Source organism: Poeciliopsis prolifica, unplaced genomic scaffold, assembly GCF_027474105.1.
Source record: "Poeciliopsis prolifica strain line A6 unplaced genomic scaffold, Auburn_PproV2 SCAFFOLD002, whole genome shotgun sequence".
Lineage (NCBI taxonomy): Eukaryota > Metazoa > Chordata > Actinopteri > Cyprinodontiformes > Poeciliidae > Poeciliopsis > Poeciliopsis prolifica.
Genome location: NW_026562377.1, coordinates 9,492,741 through 9,507,364, shown reverse-complemented (window position 1 = coordinate 9,507,364; position 14,624 = coordinate 9,492,741). Strand labels below are relative to the sequence as shown.

At 38.6% G+C, this 14,624-nt stretch overlaps 1 protein-coding gene across 2 annotated transcripts in view; it reads right to left on the bottom strand.

The window, feature by feature from the left end:
* Positions 1–14,624, bottom strand: part of zc3h3 (zinc finger CCCH-type containing 3) — a 56,528-nt gene that overhangs the window by 36,797 nt on the left and 5,107 nt on the right. The gene's annotated exons all lie outside the window — the stretch shown is intronic.

Below are 14,624 nucleotides of genomic sequence, written 5' to 3'. Positions count from 1 at the left end.
TAGTAGTTTAGTGTTTTTGTTCTTCATTGGTCTCTAGACAGTATTTCATTTCAGTTGTTACATATCCGAGGAGGATTGTTAACAAGGTGAAACAAACAGAAACTCCTGACATGTCTTCTATATATTTTGTCCGATGGCTCACAGCTAAACAAACAATTTGATTTTCTTGTATTCCCATGTATAAACACTAAGTTTAATTTTCTTTCTCTAAATTGGAGTTTACATTATTAATGACAGCCGTTTGGTTAATGAGTCCAGCATTACCGCCATCGAACAAGATGATCAATAATATCTGCTTGTGTCTGCAGAGACAGAGTGAAGTATTTAACAACTAAGACCCCCCCACCCCAATGACATGACACAAACTACCCACACATACATCACAGGTCCATGCACACACAGACATAGGAGAACTGTGGACAGGAGACAAATTAGCCACTTTCAAGAGAGCAAATCACAAAGAAGCAAAGAACAATAAATGGTCAATGATCAATGCTGCCTGCTTCGGAGAAGCGTCCACACAATATCAACATTTAACACAAGTACATGGGAAAACACACAAACGTGTATCACACATAAAGTGTGATTTTTTTCTGCGATGGAGTAGGTCTTTACTGATGATACGCTGAACATTGAAAGATATTTGGCATTCTTCTCCCAATTCTTCTGGTTTTAAACTCCTTTTTAACACTGAAGCTACAATGACAGGAGACAAAGTAGCCATTTCCCCCAGAGCAACTCACCACCAACAGCAGAAAATGAACTACCTCAGATCAATACTGCACTCTCTCATTGAGTTGCTGCCGTCTTCTCCAAGGCTGCACAAGGCCCACTACAAATAATATAACAGATTTTGCCTCAGTTATAAAATGAGAATGCATCTGTTTGGTTTAATTACTATTTAAAACCCTAACTCGACTTTTACTTTCACCCCGAAAGTGATGTGATTAAGTTTATCAATTGGTTAGGATTACTTAAGAAGCAAACCTATGCCTTTAGCCACCAAAATAAGTGGTAAATACAGGACACCACTTATCATATGTGGTGTCCTGTATTTATGTTTTTTTATGTAATCATTATTATTGTTCTTAATTTTAGATTTTCGAGCCATCTCAAGCCTCCAAGAAACGTTGTTGTCATTGGTAAATTAAACAGAACAAAACAGTTTGAAGGTTTCATTAGAATGGATGGTTAGAACCACAGTACCTCAGGTAGCTGAGAGAGATAACACCTCCAGCAGAGAAAAATGGAGAAAAGACCATTGAGACATGTTATGAATCTGGAAATTCTTGGGATGTTGTGGCCTGGGACAATAACAGGCCACACCATAGTCTGCAAAGGGGCATACTATGGAGGCAGTCAACAATTATAGGAAGTAGATCATATATGGCTAACTTTTATGATTGTTACAAATATTGAGGGAACAGACCTTTCTCTCTGGCATGGTAATTTGGCTGTTCAAACTAGGAACAACCAACATCTTTAATCACATTTTTCTTCCTGAAAAAGTTTCACAGTCCTTACCATAATTTTAGCTGATAGATTTTTTTTTTATTGGTGCAATAATTCCTGTAGATCAGCTTAGCGCAACATATAATAAAGGTCTGTAAGCTCTCTTTAATAACAATAATAATTTTATTTATAAAGCCCTTTATGTCTCCAATTGAAATCTTAAAAGGTTCATTCAGACGCTGATGATGGGAAGTTACTGGATTTAACTTCATGTTGATTCTCTAATGTGAGCTGAATAAGTATAGGTAAGTAATCTATTTGGAGAATGCCAAAGCTGTAGCGAACACCTCAATCATTGTCTTAGACTTCTTCTTGTTTAAGTGTGTGGTGTGCGTTTCTCAAAGAAAATTAATTATATTAGCATAATTTTATGTTTTACATACAAAATTTGTCTCATAGAATTAGCATGAAATCACATGTTAAATTTTTAATGAGTCATCAGAGACATACTACAAATACTACACACGATTTTATGTGTTGACAAATTATTTAAAAAAAACATAATAAAGAAAACAAATTAGGCATTGGTTTTCTTCATTACATTAGGCTGCCACGTTGGATGAAAAAAATAGCTCATTCTAAATTAAGATCAGTTTTAATTTCACAAGACAAGCTATTGTTCTACTTGAAGCAAAAGACAAAAGTTAATCACCATAAAGTTGCTGATCCAGCAGAAACAATGCTCAGAGACCCCTCTGCTGCCTCTTTGGCAGAGATCCGAAAGGCAGTTTCTGCTGGTGTATGTGGATATGTACACTGTGTATATGAATCTTGGACCTGGCTGCACATCCTGATCTACTCAAAGGTGAGAACTAACATTATAGACCAGCTCTCCTGACTTTCCTGCAACAGAATCCTCAGCGCTCTTCTTCTGTAACTGATAAGTGCTTCCTGCTGAAGTTTTACAAACAGCCAATAGCTAAACTGGAGTTAACAACCTGCCAGGTTTTCAGTTAAAACCTGTCGGCTGTTGCTCTCCTATCTATAACTGTAAAATCTTTTAAAAATTTACTCCATTTATGGCATGTGGAATAACATAAAAAGAGACAGAGTTGTGTCTCTGTGGCTCCTGAATGCACAAACTTCGATTCCAGATGTAGTTTTTTTTGGCACATGCAAGTAGGTGTTTAGTGTGAGATTTTATAACCACACATCGAGATTGATGAATATACACGATGGCTTAAAACAGAACTGACTGATATGTTGCCAAACTGTTCTTAATAAAGTCAACTGTTGATATCAAATAGCAGGAAGGCGAGTAAAGATATTTTATCTAGTTATGTCTTGTTATAGCTCTTAAAGGAGGGAGATTATGCAAAAAAAAACTTTGAGCCTTATGTCATTTATATCAAGGACACTCAGAGTGTTGCTTTGATTCTTTTATACATGTTTTAGGAATCTTTTAATCTCCTGCAGTAGCCATTTTAGGGGTCGCTACATACTTGCTTGTACAATTTGCCGCATATTTACCCAACTGAGCTTCTGCCTCAGGCGTCGACATTTCCCTGCAAGTCCCCCAATTACCAATTAGCAAACACCTGGTGGAACTGCGAGTCAGCTGTTCCACCAGCTAACTACTTCTCTGTCCAAAGAACAAGAAAAGTAGTACACAGGATAATGCACCATGATGACCTGCTGCAGGCAGGGTGTCAGAAAGAGTAAGATCTTCTCGAAGAGACAGAAATTATTCTGTTTCTTCGAAGCATCAAGTTCTGAAGTTAAATGTGTTTTTGACATTTTCAGCATTTTTATAACAACTGAAGAAAACAGTTACTAAATTGCAGTATAAAATGACAACAATCCTGGAAAAGACAAAATACCTACTCCCTCTTTAAAAAGAAATTAGAATTAGTGAAAATGCGTATGAACAGGTTTACCAGAACCAGAGATTGCTTACAGAATTCTGAGCGTCTCTCTATTGTTAAAGAGGATCAGACTAAGGAGGAGGGAAACCTGGACAACCTCTAGCTAGAAACACTGTCTTGCTCTTCACTTGGATTTCCAAGTTGTTCCTGGTAAAAAGGAAACAACTTCACTTCAATTAGCCCTTGGTCTTCCACAGGCTTTCTTCTGTTGAAATGAACAACACATGTCGAGACCATCAACCTGGTCACTTTACACTTGGCTGAGAACTGATGAACAGGATGTTCAGTTAGTTAAGTAACCTACAAAGTCATAATAAAAACGTATTTTATCTCAAGCTCCAGTACTATTTAAACACATCAAATCATTATTTAAAGAGGGAAGAATGCAAAACAGCATGAAGTAATACATTCAGCATCCTTTTACAGAAGCATTTTTTAAAATTATAATTAGGCAAAAAATGTTGTTTTAGTTATAATATTTCAGTTCTAAATTGGTGTGTAATGCAATGCAGGGTCATCATATCAGAAGATAAAAGAAGTCACTGAAACAATGGTTCAATCTAAATGTCATATAAATGCAACAGTGTCGTATTTAGCTATTTAAGCAGGTCAACAAATTTCTATTGTTCTGGCCCAAGGTAGCTTTTGATATGACATTTGCAGCTCTCAGCCCAGCTCTCCATGCCAACCCTGCTGGCGGGACACTTCAGCATCCAGCTCTGCAAGTGGTAGTATAGTGGTTACTGTACTACCACAAATGCCAACTCACTGACAGCCATGTCAGAGAGTAGGAGTAAATCTTAGGAGCAGCATTCAGCAGGGGAGTGAACTACTTCTCTGTGCATTCAACAGTTACAAAAAAAAGAGCAGTAGACTCAATTACTCTGCTTCTGTTTAGAGCAAATCTAACTAATTAAATAGGCTGAACATTAATTATTCAACCAGAGCAAGGGAAGAACTCCCGACAAGAGGAGCAGGCACTGAAGGTGCTTGAAAGTGGAATGATTGGATCCTCTGCTCCTATCTGGCTATAAAACAATCTGCACCCGGCATGGTTAATCAATAAAGCCTCGGAGGAATTAGCAGCTGTCTTAAAGTGTTTTGACTGACAAACACAAATAATCATCCATTATTGAAGAAGTACCACAAAGAAGTCTAACATGGGCCATGAAGGGCGGGGGAGTCTACTACAGGTCAAAAAGAGTAAGCCAGATTTACATTTCTCCATTGCCCAATGATTAAAGGCAAGGGCAATCACATCTAAAACTCAATCACTTCAATGTTACTGCCCTGGAATTTAAAGTGACTTATGTCTGGCATCCTTTTAAAAAACTCTACTGGAACCAAAGGAAGGACAAGAACATGATTAATTTCCAGTGCATTTCAAATATTCACACCCTTTTATAGTTCCTACTGCTGGGAATGGGTAATTATATTAACACTTGTTGTTTTCAAGAGATTATGTGATAAGAATTATGATTTATTGTGATAAATTCTAATTGAAGACCTCATTAACTGAAAGACTAAATATGGAGTGGTGTTTAATGTTTGTTTTGTCCAGGCTTTTAGTTTAGGTGGATACACATATCAATGAGACATAGCCATGTCATCCACCTCAGAAACTGCCACAGATTAGATGCATCAGATCATATTTGCATCTATGCACAAGTTAAGAAATGGAACAGAAAATGTTCTCTACTACACCATTTCCAGTGATATTTGCCTTCATCTATTTGCTGAGTGTTTTAAATCCACGATCATGTAAAATGTGATATTTTTTCATACACAACAGAAAACATTTTTGAAAACATTGTCCTCACAAGGCCTAACACAAGAGGAATTTGAAGTAATACCAGCAATGCTCCAAACTCTTTTTGTGTTTGATTTAATCAAGTGTCCAGACTTACCTGGCTAAAATGAAAATATAGTAGAATCTACTTATTTATTATTATCTGTAATATAACTGAATATAATATAATTTGGTTTTTTTTTATGTAAATCCAGGTGATGGAAAAGCAAATCAAGAGAGTTTGGGAAGACATTGATTCATCAGTCAAGACTGGTCAGTTATGCTTGGCTTAATTACCTGTTGCTTAGGTTTAATATTACTGTCCCTAATGGTTCCATCTGGGGGCATCTGAAGGAGGGTTACGATTGGCTTTGTTAGTCTGCTTGTAAACAAAAAGGTCATACATGTAGAGGTGAGTTGGAGAATCCCATTTAGGAGGTTCAAATGCCAATAAAGGTTGGAGGGACTACTCAAATACAGAAGTGGCTTCAAAAGACACAAAAACCCAACTTTCCTCAAGAGAAGGAAAACTACATAAACTTATACAAAAAAAAAAAAAAACATAAGAAGTGGTAACCAGTTTTACTAAGATAATTGGAGAGATGGGAACAGAGCACTGAGGGGAGCAGTCAGTGAGGTTCAGGGAATAACTGCCAAAGACTGGAATAGCAGTGGTAGGGGAGCAAAGGGGGTTCGGATGTCCAGGGTAGCATGACAGAAATGGAAAGTTGGAAAGGCTGGGAAAAAAAAGCTCAAGATGATGAAGCATCAGGTTTCTTTGCAGGCTGGGGGCATGACCCCCAGCCTGGTTCTGTAGCTTGAGTGGAGAGCCAGGCGGAGACGGAGAGTTATTGGAGGACGTGCAACTAAATCAAGGGTCACACAAGAAGTTACGAAATAGTACAGCTAAGGTGGGTCTTCACCTCATCTATGCTTCATTAGCTGAACCTCTACATGATCAGCTAAAAGAACACATATTACTGTAGAGTGGCTGTATTGTGATGATAAGATCATCTTATCAGAAAATATGTGATGAAAAGAAACAGAAAAGATCTGCACAATTCTACATGTTACTAGTCATAAACCCTTTTTTTTCATACTGAGCCATAGAATAGCCAAAGATGCTCCATTGATTTATTAAGCTGTCAAACAAGAATCGTTTCTGAATGAAACCTCCTCCTCTTTACAAATCTTGAAGCCGTTTAAATTATGTTGTATTTGGGGCCATTGAAGTGAAATGAAACCCAGTTATGCAACATTACACACACTCCTTGCCCTTTTTGTTCCTGTAAAGTTGTTAACAAGTCGTCAGCTGCAAGCTACAGTTAAGACCTGCTACAATTTCAAGGCGCAGTTTCTGGAATAATTTCAATACTTAACATGATCAGGTAACTAGAAGACTCCTGTTAATTTGCCTGGAGGTTGACGCGTTGTTGTTTATAACCATGCAGTGCTGATCATAGTTTGGTTCTACAGTACCTACACAAGAGTTGGCTCCAACGCATGCAGCATACGCATTGTTGGCATTAGTTTTGTAATCTTATACAGTTTGTGTTTCCTGTTAAAAACTTCACTCATTAGTATAAAGAGCAATTTTTACACCTGAATTGTATTGTGACCAAGCAGGAACCTCAGTCACACAGCTCAAGATAGTTGGGGTGATCCAGTCAATGAGATTATTAAAATAAGTGACTGAATTAGATGTATGAAACTTTATAGCTCAGTGCAACATTAAATGCATTTACTCTAACGGCTGCATTCCAGTTCTTTTTTGTTTTGTTTTTTGGGAAGAATTTGTAACAACTTTAATTCCGTTTAGCATTACTTGTTATTGCAGACAGCTCAGCAACAACTTTAATATTATAATAACACTGAGTGGTTTTACAATATGCAACCAACTTTATTCCAGAGGCACTTCTTAGTTTGTTTTTTTAAATTTCTTAAGCACTTTACACTCAATTGTAAAGATTAATTGAGCAGCTTTTTTCTCGAGGGTTTCATCAAAAGCATATGAACTTACTGAGCTTGAATCACGTTGTGAGTGCTTATCAGCACTTGATGTGGGGGACAAGAATAAAATGCCAGGAGCTTTTCAGACTGTCTTCCCACGTAAACGTCCACCCCCCCTCCAGATGATTATTATGGAAACACGTCAGTGTGTGAAGACATATGGAGGAGAGCTTGTTCAGATTGGGTTACTGTCACAGGGTCGCAAGGATAGGGGCTGGGCACTGATACCAGAAGGCTCTCCAGCTGACAAAAGGTAGAGATTTATGAAGCAGCAACTAATGGCCTCTGACTTTCCCCTCCACATTACCAGAACAAACACACACACCTTCATGCAATAAGTACCACCTACACAGACGTTCTAAATAGTAAATAATTTTATAATCCACCATTTATTTCTTGAACTTATAAAACTATTAACTAGTTTCATATATTGTGTCTAATCATTCTGTTTTTCTTTGCAACAGCTGGGGATGGGTGACCTTACCAAAATCGATGTGTCTGTGCATGTCTGCATTTACTATTAAAAATTAAATTGTAAAATAAACAAAGTGCATAAATGATCCTGAGGTGTTATTCTATGTAACATATATAGAAAAACATTTTCCCACTAGATTAGCTGTGGTTGTTGAAAAAAAACAAAAATATGACAGAAATTGGGAGTAATGGGTCGCATCACAAGGGGAAGAAAACTTAGAGATAAAATACAACAGCAAAGTGGAGCACAAGTTCTTAATTGAACGCTTTAGTTTATTAAAAACTAAATCAACCACTTAATTATTGAATTAATCGCAGGATGCAGGCAGAAGATGTTCAATGACAAAGAGTTTGAGAAATTGTGGATCCACCAGTCCAGTTAAGGGAAGTTCTTGGCAGCTGAACCACTTACCAATAAGCGACACATGTTGCCTGCCATGTGTTCTCAAATAATTAGAGGCCTCTGCCTGCGTCCTGTTAGGTTTCTGATTTATTCGGACAGCTTGACTCTGTGGGCCACTCCTCTGGATACCAAGAAAACATTTACCTCCTTAACTGGGAACAAGTCACTATCATCTCAGGGTCAAGTTTCTGTACTCAATAGTATTGATTACACATTTCAACACATGTCGGCCACCCCCCTCAACACACATGATCTTTCCCCTCTTGAAGACACATAAGATGATCAGGGAGTTCGGTCAAAAAACAGGGATTAAGTGGTGAAATAAAAACTATGGATGCCACATAACAGATATTTTTTGAGAAAATTATTCAAATTAAGAACTTCACCCCTGTGAACCAGTGTTGGTGCACAGTGGAAGAATAGCGTGTTGAACTGTGTTGAGCTCAAATTAGTCAAATTTTAATTATGGCCAGCTGACAGTTTGATAGCCGCTCAGAGGACTCGGAGAGACCTCAGACACAGTTGAGAAGGTGCAGTGTTCGGATCACTGGCATGCATGGCCCCTTGAGTCTGGAGAGGTTAATCAAAATGCCAAATGTTACAGTGCACCAGCTCAGAGAGCTATACTAAGCCTATCCAGCACAACACATCATCTTACATGAGAAACAGAATCATTCATGCAACACAAGATCCTCCAGGATTAATGCATGCAGAAGTTCATGCATGCATTTCACACACAGAAATGTGTGAAAGTTCAAAACGTAAAGCAACTAAAAATAAGTTTGTACATCATCTGTCTGCAGAGATGACTGCTGTTCCTCCTTAAATCATTACGGCAATGTTACCACACTGAATATGTGGTTTGTCGCGTGTGTGGAGGCGCACATGTCATGGGGAGCATGTGCAAGAGAGACAAATGGTGACAGACACAAAGAGAAAGGAAGTGGGCAAAGGCCGTGGCCAGAAAGAGAAGACAGACCTCCACCTGTTGGACACAGAGAGCCTGAGAAAGTGAGCCGGAATGAGCAGAATGTGTACGAGTGTTTTCGACCAACCGATAATATGATCATGAATGGCATTTAGAGAACCCCGTGTCAAAAACAGCTGATGGAACCATCAGTCACACAAATGATTGAAATTAATCGACTTACAGAGTTCTGACACAATACAATGATGCTTTAAGCATGCACACAGCAGCTGGAGTTGTGTGCAACTGGTTCAACAGAGCTGTATTAGTCCTCAGTCTGTGTGTGGGAATGTGCACGGACATGCACAGGAGTGTAAGTGTGGGACAGTGAGTCAGTGAAACCAGACTACAGGACAAGTGGTCGCAGTGTGAAGGAAAAGTGGGAGAAACTGGATCAAGTGTGAACCAGAGAGTGATGCAAATAAACAAGCAAAAATAAACAAATGGCTGCTGAGCCAAGACAAAGTCAAAAAAGGAAACAGTGAGGAGATGCACAAGTCACAGACTTAGAACACACTGGCTGAAAGAATTTTTTTAAATAATCAGTCAGCAGGGACATGTAAACTGTTGCTGTACAAACTCCTTTAATCCCTTCATGTTTAAGCTACTCCTTTATTACTGAAGTTCATGAAACTTTACAACAAAAATGACATCGGGGAAAGTGGGAGACACACAAGTTCATATTATGTTTAAACTAGAAATGCAATGATAAGGTTTTTAGAGGACAATTGAGGTTACAACATTTTCAGATTTTTTATAGACATAGAAGATTAGAACAGAAAAAGATGCAAGCATCTTGCATCTGGTTGCAAGATGCTTCCCATAAATTGATCTGATCATGCATAAAAGTATGCATGCAACAGGGAAAATCCAGTTTTTGCCCCTTTGAATTTCAATGCACATACGGTACAAACTATTTTTCAGACAGCTTCAACATCAAATCAAGTTTTATCAAGATTGGAATAAAATTTGAAGTCTTCAACTTCATGTCACAATAAATAAATAAAAAACTTGAAGCAGCTACAACAAACATCCTGACACATTATCTTGGCATACACATACATATATATATATATATATAATTTCTACATGGGACATCCTGATTATATCACCTTGCAATAGATAAAAACAACAAACATCTACAGATTGATCATAAACTGAGTTTGAGATAAACTTGTTCATCATGGAGTTTTAAAGCACAACAAGGCAACACTATTGCCGCAGATATTCCAACATGTCTGCATGTATCTGACATACAGCAGAATGCATATGTACATCACAAAAAAAGTGGGAAATGTCAAAGAGATGGACCTCTTTGCAAAGCAAAGCAGCTCTCAGGATTTATGAGAAAAACAAATGGGATTGCTGCAGGCACAGCAACAAGATCCGTGTAGGAAAGAGATGCAGTGGTGAGGAGTGAAGATTCCTTAGTGGTGGTAATCGGTTCCATGGTGTCATGTTGGAGCGGGCAGCGTGTTCATAAGCTAAAGCTGAAAGCGTCACATACCCAGCCAAACAAAGTCAAACATCTGAAAAGGATGTCTTCTAGATGCCTCTCTTTGGAGGCTTTCCAGACTTTCAAAAAATAACCTGTAAAGTCCTATTGGCCAAAGTGTCTTCCACGCCTATAGTTTGCTCAGTGTGGTTTGAATTATATTTGCAGAAAAATGATCCAAGAAGCTTAACAAATGACTTTTAAAAAGATATCTTGAAAATTATTTAGGGCATTAATGCTAAAAGAGAAACTATTGTTTACCACATCCCACAATGCAAAACGTACTTGGAGCGTGCACCTGGTCACTGTATCAGATCAATGTTGTACCATAATTCACACCCTAAACAAATAGTTAAAGAGTTCATTTGTAATTGTACTGAGACAGTTTGAAGGAGGTGCATGACCTCAGTCTGGTTGTTTTGGTCAGCACTCATCCAATAGCAAACTGAAAGGATTAATCCTGCTGATGAGCTGATTGTCTTTCAATAATACAATATCCGGCTGTTAAAAGTCAGGCACAGCATATTTTAAAGGCATTCACATCCTTAATTTTTTTACATTTTTGTAAACTTTGACATTTTTGTTGGTATTTTATGTCATAAACCATGTCAAAAAACAATTTAACTGCAAATTAAAATGTTATCTTTTCTTTACATTCTTAACTCAAACTGTGGATGATTGTTTTCATCCCCCTCTGAGTCAATACTTTGTAAAACCATCACTTGCAGAAATTACAGCTAAAATTCTGTTGAGGAACCTCTCTACCTGCTTTGCACATCCTAAGTCTGAAATGTTTGCTCAGCCCAACATACTCCGCACATACTCCTATAAACTCTGACTATCTTCCCTGCTGTTGCTGAAGAAAAGCACTCCAACAGCATGATGCTACCACTGTCATGTTTTACAGTGGAGACAGTTTGATTAATGTGAAGGTTGTCCACACATAGAGCACCCTCTTCCAGTTGTTTGCTGTGTCCCATTTTGCTTGAGGTAAACTGCAAGGACTTCTGACGTTCTCTCAAAAATGGATTTCGTCTTGTGACTCTTCCACTCAGACCAGATTTATGGATTGTACAACTAATAACTGTCCAGAAATATAAATCTGAAAGCCTGATTAGCTTTTATGTTGTAAAAAAGGTGGCAATGTGAAAAGTGATATCCAGAAGTAGGCTTAAGGGTTATTATCAGCACAGCAAAGACAGCAACAGTGAGTAGAGAGACGTGCTGTGTGATGGAAAGAGTTCAGATAGAGAGCTAAAATGCTCCAGAAAGCTGTCACATGGGGCCTGAAGCCGCACGGCTCAGCACTCTTCTTCACCGTCTTCTGTCCGTTCCTGACATTTATCTGCTTTATTTGATTATCTGGGAGCTCATGGATGCCTCTGGGTACATGGTACCACAGACACACACCCACACACCCATGCACACACACCTCAATTCATTACAGTCCAAACTGCTTTCTTGGGTTTATGCCCTCTTTAAATTAAACCAGAGATAACCAAGCACCTCAGAACGCCACCTCCCCCGTTAACGTGGCCAAGAAGGCTCAAACTAGTCATTGAGGAGGAAATTAAGAAACATTGTTTGTGAGTGTATTATCATGCATGTGTGAGTGGTCATAAGGTTGTTTTTAACGGGCTCATCTATAGGGACTCTGCTTCCCATCATTAGTAATTCAATTTGCTCTTTATTAGCGGCTCTTATCAGAGGTGCAGACGGCTACGCGCAGCTTCCCTCGCTCCATCTTCCTTTTCACTCACCCCTGCTCCACCTTTCCTTCTTTTGAGTCTTAACACCCATCTTTAATTAGAGATGCACATGTCCTCGCTGCATGCCATTTAGGTTGTTTGTAAGGCATAAAAAATACCAGGCAGAAAAAATGAAAGGTGACAGAAGGAAAACAAAGAGGAGTCTGAAAGAATCCAGGCAGCGCTAGAGAGTCAGGCTGATCAACAGACAGTCATGAGGACGAATAAAGCCTAATGTTAATAGTGATGGCTTTTCTAATGTCTTCTAACTTCACTGAGAATTGGAGATTACACCAAGATGGGCATGAGGCGTGTAGGGTGCGCACAGAACGACCAAAGGGTTGGAGGAGCCAGTGGAGGGAGACACCGAGGGAGGAGGGGGGGCTGTAAAAACAATGATTGCTTTCCATCAGGTTAGGCCTATATTCTACAGTTCGTTAAAACAATCCAATTTGCAAAAGGATAATTATGCATTAGCTCCTTTTTATCTGCTGAAGGGAGAGTGGTGCCAGGGCTTGATAGCAGCGGCGCCGCTCGCCTCCACCTCTGCAAATTACCCGCTATCGGCACTTGTTCGCCATCACGGCTGAATTGGGCAATCAATTAACACCCCCCACACTTCACCCCCTGCTCCTCTTACACTCTGTCTGTAAGCTTCTTCTGTGACAGGCGGCCCTGCAAAGCCTTTACAAGCAGCATGTGGATGCGATTTGCTGCCCTCTACTGAAGTAGACTCAAAATACGGTTCTCAAAACATAGTGTATTTATTCTAAAATAAAAGTACACTAAAAAACAAAGCAAAAAATACCAAAAAACGAAACTAGCATGTCGGGAAACAAACAAATAAAGGAGGGGGGTTGACGGACATTAATACTGTATCTGTAATGCATACTAATCTTTAGAAAATATTTGAATTCCCAGAAATAATGGTGGCATATCCCTTTAGCTTTAGCCATCTCTTCTCACAAGTCACAACACTACAGATTCAACCCATTTTCCATGTTCTGCTTTATCATTGTAAAATAATCGGAAGGATTACACAATTCCTAAAATCTACTGAGAATACAGCTGTTGAAAGATGTCATACTAAAGACATTAAAATGTTTTCTTCTTTGACCTCTGAATCACAATGTGAACGGCACAAAAAGTAAATAAAAAACATTTAATTTATCAGATAAAAAGCCAGTAGGTTAGAACAAAATAAAACAGAAATGATTGGTTATATTCAATGGTCATCTTAGCTACTCCAGAGTACCCCAAAACACCAAGGAGTCAATCCTTTCTGCAGCAAATCAGCCCTAAAACATGATGCTGCCTCCTGCATACATTATGTTTTCCCTCCAAATGTCATTATGATCAAACAGTTGCATTTTAGTTTCATCAGAACACAGGACATGTCTCCAAAATGAAGGCATTTGTCTCTGTTTGCATGTGCAACCTGAAATCTGGCTTTTTCATTTTTAATTTTGTTTTTGGAGTATTGACTTTCTCCATTGTGAGTGGCCTTTCAGTCCATGTTGGTACAGGACACATTTCAGTGGCAGTGGAAATGTTTTATTTGAAGGAAACTTTCTTACCAGCTTCAGTCAGCATCCAAATGTCTGTCTTCTCTTAACTCAAATATGTCAGTTAACCTATCAGAGGATTCTAAAGCCATTAAATCATCTGGGCTTCCCTTTACCTTAGCTCTACCATGGAAATTGCAAGTGAAATCTAAATCTATTACTGTTAAACTGTTGCTATGTGTGGGTTTTAATAATGCTTCCAAATAGTTTGTCCCATTTTCATCACAATTATCTCCACTACGAAGGCAGAAAATGGCATTATGTTCTAATCCACACCTGGATAACTAACTTTAAGTACAGGAGAAAGTGTTTAGCACTGAACAAAACCATTATGTGGAACCAAGCATGGAGCAAGTATCAGAAACACAGACATGACAAACGGCTATGACAGAAAACAACACAGTCCTTAACCAAAACATTTGGAAGGAAATTAATGGTGCACCTCTCAGCATGTACACAACACTAAAATTAAAACAGAAATCAGTCAAATGACAGTTGTGTTTGACTGAAAAATGAATAAGACTTTTACAATACACTGTAGCATAATTGTGACAGCTGGAGGAAGACAAATGAGCCACAAAATCCTAGTTGGCAGGACTGAACCACCAGTAAAAGCAGAGAGTCTGTGGGAATTATTGATTGATTCAAAGCATTTCTGGGATTTTTAGCAGCTCTATCCTGAGCAGTCCTGGTGCTGTCAGAAGTGGTTCAGCAAATAACCGTAAACGCCATCTTATGCTAATTGTCACCAATCGTATGCAGAATACCGAAGTAGATAAAAGCCTCTTCTTATTTG